This window comes from Phoca vitulina, unplaced genomic scaffold, assembly GCF_004348235.1.
Source record: "Phoca vitulina isolate PV1807 unplaced genomic scaffold, GSC_HSeal_1.0 scaffold55, whole genome shotgun sequence".
Classification (NCBI taxonomy): Eukaryota; Metazoa; Chordata; class Mammalia; order Carnivora; family Phocidae; genus Phoca; species Phoca vitulina.
In genome coordinates this window covers 4355183-4368875 of record NW_022589758.1, presented here as the reverse complement: position 1 = coordinate 4368875, position 13693 = coordinate 4355183, and the positions used below count along the sequence as shown (strand labels likewise).

The window sequence follows — 13693 nt, the reverse complement described above, 5'->3', positions numbered from 1 at the left end:
AAAAGTTTTTACAGTGAAGGAAACCATCAACAAAACAAAAAGACAACCTACTGAATGGGGGAAAGTATTTGCAAATGATATATCTTGATAATTATTTTTAAAAATTTTTTATTTAAATTCAATTTCATTAACATATAGTATATTATTAGTTTCAGGGGTAGAATTTAGTGATTCGTAAGTTGCATGTAACACCCAATGCTCATCAAGTGCCCTCCTTAATGCCCGTCACCCAATTATCTCTTCTCCCCCCACCTCCTCCCCTCCAGCAACCCTCAGTTTGTTTCCTAGAGTTAAGAGTCTCTTATGGTTTGCCTCTGTCTGTTTTCATCTTATTTTTCCTTCCCTTCCCCTTTCTTCATCTGTTTTGTTTCTTAAATTCCACATGAGTGAAATCATATGGTATTTGTCTTTCTCTGACTTATTTCACTTAGCATAATACTCTCTAGCTCCATCCACATTGTTGCAAATGGCAAGATTTCATTCTTTTTGGTGGCTGAGTAATATTCCATTGTGCATATGTGTGTGTGTGTATGTGTGTCTGTGTGTGTGTGTGTGTGTATACATACTACTTCTTCTTTATCCATTCATCTGTCGATGGACATCTGGGCTCTTTCCATAGTTTGGCTATTGTGGACCTTGCTGCTATAAACATTGGGGTGCAGGTGCCCCTTCGAATCACTATTTTTGTATCCTTTGGATAAATACCTAGTAGTACAATTGCTGGGTCGTAGGGTAGCTCTATTTTTAAGAGGAATCTCTTTTTTTCCAGAGTGGCTGCACCAGTTTGCATTCCCACCAACAGTGTAAGAGGGTTCCCCTTTCTCTGCATCCTCACCAACATCTGTTGTTTCTTGAGTTTTTCGTTGTAGCCATTCTGACTGGTGTGAGGTGGTATCTCATTGTGGTTTTGATTTGTATTTCCCTGATGCTGAGGTCTGTTCAAGCTCTGTGAAAAATGCTAGTGTTATTTTGATAGGGATTGCATTAAATGTGTAGATTGGTTTGGGTAGCATAGACATTTTAACAATATTTGTTTTCAGTCCATGAACATGGAATAATGGGTTGATATCTAAAATATGTTAAGAACTCCTACAACTCAACACCAAAATAAAATAATCCAATGAAAAATGGCAGAGGACCTGAATAGACATTTTTGCATTAATTTTAATTTGAAAAATACTGCATTAAAATATTTATTTTTATTACTGAGTTGTTTTTTTTTTTAAAGATTTTATTTATTTATGTGACAGAGACACAGCGAGAGACGGAACACAAGCAGGGGGAGTGGGAGAGGGAGAAGCAGGCTTCCCGTGGAGCAGGGAGCCCGATGCAGGGCTCGATCCCAGGACTCTGGGATCATGACCTGAGCTGAAGGCAGACGCTTAACGACTGAGCCACCCGGGCGCCCGTATTACTGAGTTTTTTTAAAGAAAGATTTTATTCATTTATTAGAGAGAGACACACACAGATATAGTGAGAGAGAGCATGAGCAGGGAGGAGAGGGAGAAGCAGGCTCCCCACTGAGCAGGGAGCCCAGTGTGGGACCCGATCCCAGGACCCTGGGATTATGACCTGAGCCAAAGGCAGACGCTTAACTGACTGAACCAACCAGGTGCCATGATTACTGAGTTTTTTGACATCCTTTAAATTTTACACCTGAAATGAGTACCTCACTTGCCTCCCCCTTGTCCCTAGCCCATTAGCAGCAGACAAGAGTAGAGAGGGAAGAGGATCATAGACTGCTCAGGGAGCCAGGATGACTGAGAACCATGAGCGAGAAACTTCACAACTCTGCTCAACTCCTAAACAGAATTTCTCAGTGCTTCTTAATTACAGTGCAGTGTAGAAACATTCATTCTCTGAAGGGTTGCTGCAACAACATGTGTGGCAGGTGGCTTGCAGCTGAAGAGTAGGAAAACACAGCATGAGCATGACCATCCCAAAGGGAGTGTCTGCACCATCCAGTATGGGAGCCACCAGCCACATGTGGCTCTTGAACACTTGAAACATGGTCAGTCCAGACTGTGATGCACTGTGAGTGTAAAGATATAATGGATTTTGAAGAGGTAGTATGAAATAAAAGAAGGTCTTATATTCTCTTCAAAACTTGTTTATATTGATTTCTGTTGAAATGATAATATTTTGGATACATTAGTTTGAATAAAATAATAAAATGAATTTTACTGATTTCTTTTGTCTTTTTTTTAAATGTACTGACAAGGAAATTTTAAATTACATGTGTGGCTTGTGTCTGTGGCTCAAACTATATTTTTTTTTATTATGTTCAGTGAGCCACTGTATAGTACATTAGTTTTTGATGTAGTGTTCAGTGATTCATTAGTTGCATCTAACACCCTGTGCTCATCACAACACGTGCCCTCCTTAATACCCATCCCCTAGCTACCCCATCTCCCCACCCCCCTCCCTTCTGAAACTTTCAGCTTGTTTCCCAAGGTCCATAGTCTCTCATGGTTCCTCTCCCTCTCTGATTTCTACCCCTTCAGTTTTCCCTCCCTTCCGCTGTGGTCCTCTGTGGTATTCCTTATGTTCCACATATGAGTGAAACCAACAATCCTAAAATTTGTATGGAACCAGAAAAGACCCCGAATCGCCAAGGGAATGTTGAAAAAGAAAAACAAAGCTGGGGGCATCACGTTACCTGACTTCCAGCTATATTACAAAGCTGTGATCACCAAGACAGCATGGTATTGGCACAAAAACAGACACATAGACCGATGGAACAGAATAGAGACTCCAGAAATGGACCCTCAACTCTATGGTCAACGAATCTTTGATAAACCAGGAAAAAATATCCAATGGAAAAAAGACAAGTCTCTTCAATAAGTGGTGCTGGGAAAATTGGGCAGCTACATACAGAAGAATGAAACTAGACCATTCTCTCATGCCATACACAAAGATAAACTCAAAATGGATGAAAGACCTCAGTGTGAGACAGAAATCCATCAAAATCTTAGAGGAAACTATATTTTTATTGGACAGCACTGGTGTATGTGGTAGCAGAGATGTGTACTTGAACTCATGCAGGGGCCCTGGTCACAGAGCTCCCCCCAACCCCAGGGGAATTCATTCACATTGAAGCTCTTCCTCTAACCTCTGCTCTCTGACTAGGTAACCTGTGTCAAGAGGTTCCAACTAGGCCAATGTATGTTGGAACTCACAGGGAAGCGGGGATGGGACCTGGCATTATGGCAGTGGCTGAGGGTGCTGGAGAGTGACAGATGAGGAAGTGCAGTGGAGATCCTTTTTGACCTAGCATCTCTGAACACCTTTCTTATATTTGGAGAATGCCGCACAATGGGGGAAAGATTCTCATCCTCCCAACCTCCTTTGCAGTAGAGATCAGAGCTCAGCCAGTCAAACACACAGAAGTTAGCGTTTAACCCGGAAGCAGCCGTTGTTAATGTATGGAATCCACGAGGGTGAGGGTGGCAGCACTAGCTTCCAGCAGCAGTGAGAAGCAGAGGGTCGGCATGAATGGTTGGGTGGCGCCAGCTATTGTGATGATGCCCAGGAGGTGGCAGGGGTGTGTCTATACCAGACCAGTTCTTGGTGAAATTTGTGGCATTGTTCTTTACTGCATAGTCTTAAACTGGTTTTCTGGACTTTCAGAGACTGTCTATATTCTTCAAATTTTTTTTCTGGTTAGAATGGATTCTGTCATTTACAACTAAAATCCTACTGATATACAGGGTTTTCTTTTTCTTTTTTTTTTTTTTAAGGATTTTATTTATTTGAGAGAGAGAGTGAGAGTGCATGAGCAGTAGGGAGGGGCAAAGGGAGAAGCAGATTCTCCACTTAGCAGGGGGCCCGACATGGAGCTCAATCCCAGGACCCTGGGATCATGACCTGAGCTGAAGGCAGAGGCTTAACCAACTGAGCCACCCAGGCACCCACCCCCTTTTTTTTAAGGATAGGGTTTTCTAAACTTGCTGTATAGTAGTCCCCAAATACCCAGTGTTTCAAACAGCCATTGACTCTTGCTTGAAGAACCACTTTTTGTTCAGCACTGTGATAGTGCTAGGGGGAATCAGAAAAATATGAGCCTTGGTTGCCTTATTCCAATAACTCACAGAGGTGATGTGTGGTAATTAGCATCCTGGTGCCATGGTCTTCCACAGGGCAGAGGAGAATAGGTTCTGATGCCTCTCCTACTTAGAGCTACATTTAACTCTTCATTTCTCTAACATAATTATTAGCTGCCTTCTCTCTTTCGTGGCATCTGATCTCAAATCAGCCTTGAGACCAAGGCTGTTCTGGGGACATACACACACACTCAGAAAATCCCACTTACATCATTGCCTCTAAGTGAATTTGGGAGTCTACTTCCTGCCTTCAGGAATTAAAATGATGGAGAGAGTATGTTCCTTGTAAAAAGGAGGTTATATTTGCAAATTATACACCTATAATTTTGCAAGCATCAGCTCTGGTATTTGGGTTCCCCCAAAAGTAGACTGAGATGAGGATTTAGGTGCATGTGGTTGATTTGGAAGGTGATCCCAGGAAGCTGAAGGGAGGGAGCAAGGAAAAGAGGGTGTGTTGATGAACAGGTCACTGCTGTGGGCAACTGGGCTCAGTCCTATTGAGGATACTCTGAAAGATCCTATAGAACATAACTCAGCGGGGTGAGGAAGCTGGGGTATTTATCTACCAATTCCCAGCCCTCATTGTTTGAGAGTTACTCCTGGGGATGTTAGCTCCCTAGTACTTCTGGTTTGCCCTGTATGGACAGAGAATGCTACTGTGGCCAGATAAAGCCCTCAGGCAGAGAGACGCAGGTGCCTGAGGCTAGAATTTGCCAGTGTGTGCAGGAATTGTCCACCAAAGCTGTGGATGACCTTAAGGTCGGCCAAAGGGATATTGGCGGGGCACCAACAGCTACATTGGTTGGCTACACTAAGTTCATAAAATTTTCCCCCCATGAATTATTTCTTGCATTCAACACATATTTATAAAGCTCCCACTATGTTCCCAGCATGCATTTTGGCATGGTTATGTAACAGTGAATAAAACAGATGCAAAGTCCTCCCTTAATAGCGTATTCTAGTGACTATTCTCAGGAGTGTTAAATTCTACCAATCACAGATGCTTATTAGATTTTCAATAATATATGCATTCATTTAATACTATTTTATCTTTGATATTGTACTAATTGGATAAAATATGACACTTTTTGTTATCTTTCTTAGTTTAGAAAACAGTTTCAAAGAATGTTAAAGCTTGAAGTGTCCCTAAAGATAACTAAGACATGCAAAGGTGAACTAACTTTCCCAAAGAAAACAGAAGCAGGGGTAAGACTTCAGGCTTCTCCCTGTGTTTCCACAATAGCACCACATTGACTGAGACTGGCTGGTTTTTGTTTTGTTTTGTTTTGTTTTAAAGCAAAAGCCAAAAAAGTGTTGTTTGAGTGCACCCTTATACAAAGTGGCCGGAATGTAAATTGGTGCAAAGGTTTTGTAAAACAATTGGCAGTAAGCATTAAGAGCTTTAGAAGTAAACATTCACATTGATGTAGTAATTCAGCTTTTAGGGATTTATTCTAAGAAAAATTTGGAAAATTGCCAAAGATTTATATGCAAGGAATACTAATTTAGTCAAAGACATGTTTTTAAAGACTATATTGGGAAAATACAATATTTTAAGTGACGAGATGTGCATATACAAGTTCATATACTGGAAGGTCTCATTTTCCTGATCCACACACAGGAAGGTATATAGCAAAGTAGCACTTAAATATCTGGGTGGTGGGACTGCATGAAGTATTTGTTCCTTCTTATATACTTGTATTTTCTACAATGGATATGTGTTACTTTTATAATCAGAGAAAAAGCTTAACAATCCTTTTTTTTTTTTTTTTTTTTTACCTCTAGGCATTTTGATATGTTCTGGGGAAGTATGCCGCAGATATTTATGTGTGCTTTAGTCTTGGAAAAAATCATACTGTTTCAAACAAGACTCCGAATATTCAGAAGCCTTGCAGCCCTTGTGACTGTGGAGAGGGTCCATTTTGAAATGCCTTCCTTCTAGGTCCTGCCCCCCTCTCTGCCTCTTTATCTCGCTCCACTGGAGCACTTCCCTTTTCCCCGTGGGCGTCCCACGGATATGGGTCCTTTGTCTGCATCCTGCTCATAGGTTCCTGCTTTGTGGCTTCTGTTCCTTTGTTCCCTTCCTCTCCATCAGCTGCTCCTTCATTGTGTTCCTGTCAGTTCTTCTTACAGAAGCAGAAGCTCATGCTGCTGGGTTTCAGCCTTTCTCCCCTCCCAGTTTCCAGCAGCAGGGTCCGCCGGGGGTTCATTTCCTCTTAGCCACTGTGTCTTGCTTTAAGAACTGCCTTTGGGATTAGACGCTTACCAGGAAGATGAAAGAAAATAAGCCGCCTATTAAATATATCACCTTTGGACTTTCCAGAGATCCCAACTTTGCCAAACACCACAGGAGCCCATGCCCGCCCCCCCCCCCCCCCCCCCCCCCCCCCCCCCCCCCGCCATGGCGACACTTCCTGAAACGCGTGCCGTCTTCCAAAACAACTGAAGAACACAAACCCCCTGCCTTCCCCCAAGCAAGGCTGTTGTTTTGATGTCCCAGGTTGCTACCACGTGAGAATGCTGTGGTGTGAGAAAATATCAGTGCTGAAAATGCACATCGCACTTGCTTTCCGTCAACTCTGAAGGGGCCATTAATCATTCTCCATCCTCCCATCTTTTCCCTGTCTTTATTACATAGAAGCTGTGCTTGTCGTTTCTGAGGAGTATCTGTGGGTGGTGACTAACCTTTGGCCTTGTCCATGTGGTCTGACAGGAATTCTCTAGAGTCTCCTAGCATCAGCCTGGAGAGTTCAAGGGCATCAGAGGAGGCCCCATGGCAAGGTGCAGCCAAGCAGAAGGAAGCAAAGATGTCGGGATGGGAGCAGCCTGATGCTGGCTCCCTTAGGCCTGGCCGTGATACATTCTTCCTTCTTTGCTGAGTGAAGTTCTGAAAGGATTTGCTTGTTTTGTCCCTGGCTCAGCTGAGTAAAGAATGTTGTCTAGGCAACATTCATCAGAAAACCTCTACTCACAGGGATACATCAAGTGTCATTCTTTTTCAGGAATGCATACTACTTACCTTGGTGCTCCTGTAGTTCAAGCCCAGGAGGGGTACCATGTTGTATCTATTGGTGTTCAGGGCTGGAAACCCCTTTAGGTATTAAAATGGAAAGGTCTTGAATTCAGAGAATCAGGTGCTTACCATATTGTTAGAAGGGCTGGACAAACAGGAATGATTGCCAGAAGATCACAGAACTGACTAACCCAAAGAAATCCTACCTCTGTCACAATTCGGAAGGTGGGCGATCAAAGGCTGCCACTGGAGTACACCATCTATGGACCAGGGAGTCACCATGGTGCACTTTTAACACCCCAGAGGGGCAAACTAAGCATTGGAAATATGCTTCGCAAATACTCCATGTCTCTGCTCAAGGCAGAAAAGCAGCAAGAAGATGGTCTCTGCCTTATGTACGCCTCCACGCTGGTGAATGCGATTCATGTACAGAAGCCTGGCTACAAGGGAGTCTGTGAAATATAGAATTGAGTTTTCCAGATTTATTAATACAGTAAGACACAATGGAAGGAAGTAGGACTGGATGCTGAATACCAGTAGACCATATCCAACACACACACCTTATAAAATGGCACTGGCCTTAGAGCATGCACGGGGCCCAGTTGGGGTTGGCTGAGTTTCAACAGGGTCTGAAGCAAAAAAAAAAAAAAAAAAAAAAAAAAAAAAAAAAAAATGGGAAAAAAAAAAAATATTGTTGAGTCTCTTCAGGGAAGAGAGAGTTCATCACAATTATTCCTGCTCTGGGGCGCCTGGGTGGCTTAGTCGGTTGAGTGCCTGCCTTCGGCTTAGGTCATGATCTTGGGGTCCTGGGATGGAGCCCCGTATCGGGCTCCCTGCTCAGCGGGGAGTCTGCTTCTCCCTCTCCCTCTGCCCCTTCCCCTGCTTGTGCTCTCTGTCTCTCTCAGATAAATAAATAAAATCTTTATAAAAAAGAATTATTCCTGCTCTGATTTTTAGGACTATGCAGGAGATAAGGAGACCGTACCCCGGCTGGGGAAGTGGCTTGGCTTTTGGCATATGGGGATTGCTGATATTCATGGTTAAGTGCACGCAGGATAATGATCTGGGATTTCAATTAGATGAGAGGTGGAGTGAATCAGAAACAGAGGTATAGTCCTTGGAAAGAGCTGGCGAGGGAGTCAGGTAGGTTTCTGGCAGTTAACTTCCCTGGCACCAAAAGAACTATGGAATGGAGTTTAGGCAAAGGCATAGCAGGGATCCCCAAGTCCTGACAAGACCCAAGCAGAATGAGGCCAGATTGGACGGACTTTTGGGGCCCAAGGAAGCAGATGAGGGACTGTGAGAGATTGGTTTATTAAGCCCCAATTCTGTATGCTATCCTGTATCCATGCCCTTTGCCTTGTTAACTTTGCATCTTCTCTTATAAAAGGCAAAATGGACTTCCCTACCCCTTGATTTTGGGTTTGGCCTTGAGACTTACTTTGAACAATGAATGGGGAAAGAAGTATCACAAGTCCAATTTTGAACCAAAGTCTTAAAAGTTCTCACCTGTTTCTGTTTTCCCTCTTATGCTTTTGGCATCTTTCTGGGAAGAGCATCCTCAGAGTAGCACTGCTTGTTCAGCCTAGGTCCAAGAATTAACCCATGTGCAAGGGACTTGGGTCCAGCCCATTGAAAGGAACCACCCCCATCTGGGTCCTACAGAGCTTGAAAGAGGGCCTCCTAGCTGACCTCAAGCTAATTTATCTGAGCTCCAGGCAACCTAAAGATGTGTGAGAAATAAATGTTTATTGTGAACCCTGAAATTTTTGTGATTGATAGCTGAGTGATATACAGGGACTGTCACTGAATACCAGGGGATTATTATTTCCAGGTGTTTCAATGAAGAGTATCAAGAGAACATCTGCAAATTCTAGCCTGGTGTCTGCAAGTTCTGAAGATGGTGGAATGACCCACTGTGTCTTGGTGACCTTTGGAGATAGCTGGGACAGAACCCTAACAGGGCAGTGACTGACACCAACTCATAGCTCATCTTTTCCAGGTAGGCTTCCCTAAGTGGCCACGCCCACAGAGATCTTTGTATTCTCTACTCTCTGCACTTATTGCCTGTATTTCTCCTTCTGCTCTGATCATATGCCATCACATTTAGAGTGGCCTGGTTCCAAATCTTTCCAGATAAATGGATCCACCTCACTGTATTTTTATCTATGTGGTCATATCTGTATTTTGTCCCTGTGGTTATACTGAAGGATTTGGTCAAGCATCTTGTTGAGATCCACGTGTATTATGTTTAAAGCAGTGGCTTTTGAGATTCAGTCACTTCTGGACCATCTTCATGGGGTTTGTCCATTTCCACGTACAAGTAAGAGGTTCGAAGGGGTGAGAGACTATAGGCAGGCTGATGCCACCATGACTGGCTGTGACACATAAAGGACTATAGAATGCTGAGAGAAGAGTCTGGAAGGAGCTGTGTAGGGGAGAAGGGAAGGCTGGAGGAGGCAGAGGACTAGGCTGGAATGAAAGCATAGTACTGGTAAAGAAGGCAATGAGAAGGAAGCCATTGGAGGGCATCGCTAAGGGCCAGGAGTGGGCACTGGCATGGGGTAGAGATGGGAGGCTGTGGTGGAAGGAGCAGAGTGAATGCTGAGGAGTTTCACCTTCAGGACAGGGTGAAGGCCAGATGGTGGTGTAGGGGCAGGCGGGGTAAATGTTGGGCAAGTAAAGTCGATGGACTGTAATTGTGTCATGTAAACTTAACCTTGTTTTCCGTGAGAAGAGATGTCTATCTACCACACTGTGGGAAACTTTGGTGTAAATCAGTGGTCTTCCAAATCTATTTTGCTTGCATATCTCCTAAAAGGATTTTGAAAAACTACATACTCCTTTACACTTTTAAAGTTGATACCTAAAATCCTTCATAAGTTTTGGGGCGCCTGGGTGGCTCAGTCGTTAAGCGTCTGCCTTCGGCTCAGGTCATGATCCCAGGGTCCTGGGATCGAGCCCCGCATCGGGCTTCCTGCTCAGTGGGAAGCCTGCTCCTCCCTCTCCCACTCCCCCTGCTTGTGTTCCCTCTCTCGCTGTGTCTCTCTCTGTCAAATAAATAAAATCTTTAAAAAAAAAAAAAATAAAAAATAAAATCCTTCATAAGTTTAAATATTGTCGTCCCAAAAGATGTAATAGCCAGTGTATCGTAAATATCGACATTTAAAAATAAAACTCTTATATGGTACCTACTAGACTAGAAATATCATTATGATATGATAGCCATCATCATCCATTTTAGATGTACAAGACAAACTCTTTAACTGTCAGAAATTTTACATCATTTCTTTTACCCTTTGAAATTATATTTCTATCCCACTTCCCCCACAGAATTTTATCCTGATGTAATATATTTTTATGCTTGATGGTCTTGTATTGATCACTCTATCAGATATCTCAGCAAAAAACGTGTACAAATTTAAAATTTATTTTCTATAACCATAAATAATAGTAATTGTTAAATATAAGAAGAAACACTTTATTAGAAAAGCATCTCTTAATGAGTTGGATGGAGTAGGGAAGGTAGGTTATGATACCTCCGTTGAAGGAAACTTGGCTAACACTGGTATCTTGAACTGTCCCTTCCCTTAGCATCTTGGAGGTTTTTACACCCTAAGGCAATGTGCCTTGGTAAGGTTTGGAACCTTGGGTACTAAGATGATGATGATGGTAGCTGATAGCATGGTAGATTGAAGATGCCCTTTGCCTATTTCCTGGGTATCCAGAAGCCCCCAGATCTTTGTGTGACTCCAGGGAAGGGGAGGGAACACAATAATGCCAAAGATTAGACTTCCTACAAACATGACAGAATGGGTACTTAGAGCCTGATTTACTTTGATTGAAAGAATACAAGGAAATGAGGCATTTCTGGTATAGTTGAATTCCCGACATTAAGATTCATGCCTGCTATGTGCAAAGAGGGGAGAGAGAGCGTTGGATTGTGCGATCATCAAGGGTGAGGTCAGCTACCTGTTTTCACCATCACTTAGCAACTGGGTGACCTGGGCAACTGGTCATCTGCATCTCACTGTCCATGTGTACAATGGGGTTGAAATCTGTCTTATGCATCCTCCTGTGTTATTGTGAGGCTCATATGAGATCAAATGATGCTTGTGACATCTTGTAAACTGTCAAGAACTCTTTCTTATTTTTATATGTAAACTTTTTATTTGGAAATAATTATAGATTCACAGGAAGTTGCAAATATGTGTACCGGAAGGTCCTATGCATCCTACACTCTACCTCCATCATCCATGCTCAAGTATAGCACAATATCAAAACCAGAGTTTATTCAGATATTGCAGGTTATACTCGTGTGTGTGTGTGTGTGTTTGTGTGTGTGTGTGTGTGTGTGTGTAGCTTCGTGTAATTACCATCACAGTAATGATACAGAACTCTTCCATCATCAGTAGGCTCCCTTGTGCTACCTCTTTATAGCCACAAACCCCTCCCTTACAATCCCTAGCCCCTGGCAACCACTCTATTCTTTCTCTCTATAGTTTTGTTATTTGGAGAGTGTTATATATATCAAACTGTGGTATGTAGTCTTTTGAGATTGGCTTTTTCACTTTGCATAATTCCCTTGAGGTCCATCTAAGTTGTTAACTGTATCAACAGTTCATTCCTGAGTATGAGCTGCTGTGAATATCTGTGTACAGATTTTTGAGTAAACATGAGTTTCCATTTCTTTGGGATATGGGCAATTCTGGGTTGTATGGTAAATGCTATCTATATTTACAAGAAACTGCCAAACTGTTTTCCATTTTCCATTTCTACCAGTAATATGTGAGTGCTCAATTTTCTTTGTATCCTCACCAGCACTTAGTGTTTTCGCTATTTTTTATTTTCAGCATTCAACATTGCACATAGATGTGCAATAATACCTCATTGTGGTTTTAATTTATATTTCTCTCGCAGCTTAATGATGTTGAACATCCTTACATCTGCATATACGTCACATGTAAATCCTCTTTGGTGAAATGTCTGGTCATGTCTTTTGCCCATTTCCTTACATGTGCATATATGTCACATGTAAATCCTCTTTGGTGAAATGTCTGGTCATGTCTTTTGCCCATTTTCTAATTGAGTTGTTTGTTTTTTTAATGTTGAATTGTGGAAGTTCTTTATATATTCTAGATACAAGTCTTTTGTTGGATCCGTGGTTTGCAAATATTTCCTCCCAATATGTAGTTTGTCTTTTTATTCTTTTAAAAAAAGATTTATTTATTTATTTTAGAGAGAGAGAGCGCGCACGCATGCGTGTGTGTGGGGAGAGGGGCAGAGGGAGAGAATCTCCAAGCAGACTCCCTGGTGAGCAAGGAGCCGAATGTGGGGCTTGATCCCATGACCCATGAGATCATGACCTGAGCCAAAACCAAGAGTTGGACGCTTAACTGGCTGAGCCACCCAGGTTGCCCCTTTTTATCCTTTTAATAGTCTTGCACAGAGCAAGAGTTTTTAATTCTGTGAGGTCCAATTTATACATTTTTTGTTTTATGGATTGTGCTTTTGTTGCCAAGTGTACAAACTCTTTGCCTAGGCCTAGATCCCAAAGATTTTCTCCAATTTTTTTTCTGAAAGTTTTATAGCTTTATTTTTTACATTTAAGTCCATGATCCATTTTGAGTTAATTTTTATCTATGGTGTGAAACTTAGGTTGAGGTTCATTTCTTTTCTGCCTGTGGATGTCTAATTTCTCTAACATGATGTGTTGAAAAGTCTATCTTTTCTTCATTGGATTGCTTTTGCACCTTTGTCAGAAATCAGTTGGCACGTTTGTGTGGCTCTATTTCTGGGTTTTCTTTTTTGTTCTATTGATCTATGTGTCTATCCTCCTGCCAGTGTTATTCTGTCTTGATTACTATAACAATATAGGAAGTCTTAATATCAGGTACAATGATTCTTCCCATTTTATTCTTTTTAAAAATTGTTTTAGCTATTCTAGGTCCTTTGCCTTTTCATATAAATTTTATAATATTCTGGGTGCCTGGGTGGCTCAGTTGGTTAAGCGACTGCCTTCGGCTCAGGTCATGATCCTGGAGTCCCGGGATCGAGTCCCGCATCGGGCTCCCTGCTCGGCAGGGAGTCTGCTTCTCCCTCTGACCCTCCTCCCTCTCATGCTCTCTGTCTCTCATTCTCTCTCTCTCAAATAAATAAATTAAAAAAAAAATCTTTAAAAAAAAAAAATTTTATAATATTCTTATCTATGTCTATAAGAAAACCTTGCTGGGATTTTGATTGCAGTTGCGCTAAGACTATAAATTTCAGTTTGGGGGGAATTTACATCTTTACTATGTTTAGTATTCAAATCTATGAGCATGATGTGTCTCTATTTATTTAGGTCTTCTTTGATTTTTTTCATCAGCATTTTGTAATTTTCAGGATACAGATCCTGAACATGTTTTTCGAAGATTGTACTTAAGTATTTCATTTTCTTTGTAGTGAATGTTAAATGGTATTGAGTTTTAAATTTTGGTTTCCATATGTTTATTGTTAGTTTATATAAGTGGTATGATTATTTTTGTGTGTTTATCCTATATGTGCAACCTTGTTGAATTCACTTATTAATTCTGGG

The 13693-nt window shown here is 41.8% G+C and overlaps 1 pseudogene; it reads right to left on the bottom strand.

Moving 5' to 3' along the window:
* The window catches only part of LOC116622855, a 59324-nt pseudogene extending 51926 nt beyond the window's left edge, over positions 1-7398 (bottom strand).
* Between the last annotated feature and the right edge of the window lie 6295 nt (positions 7399-13693).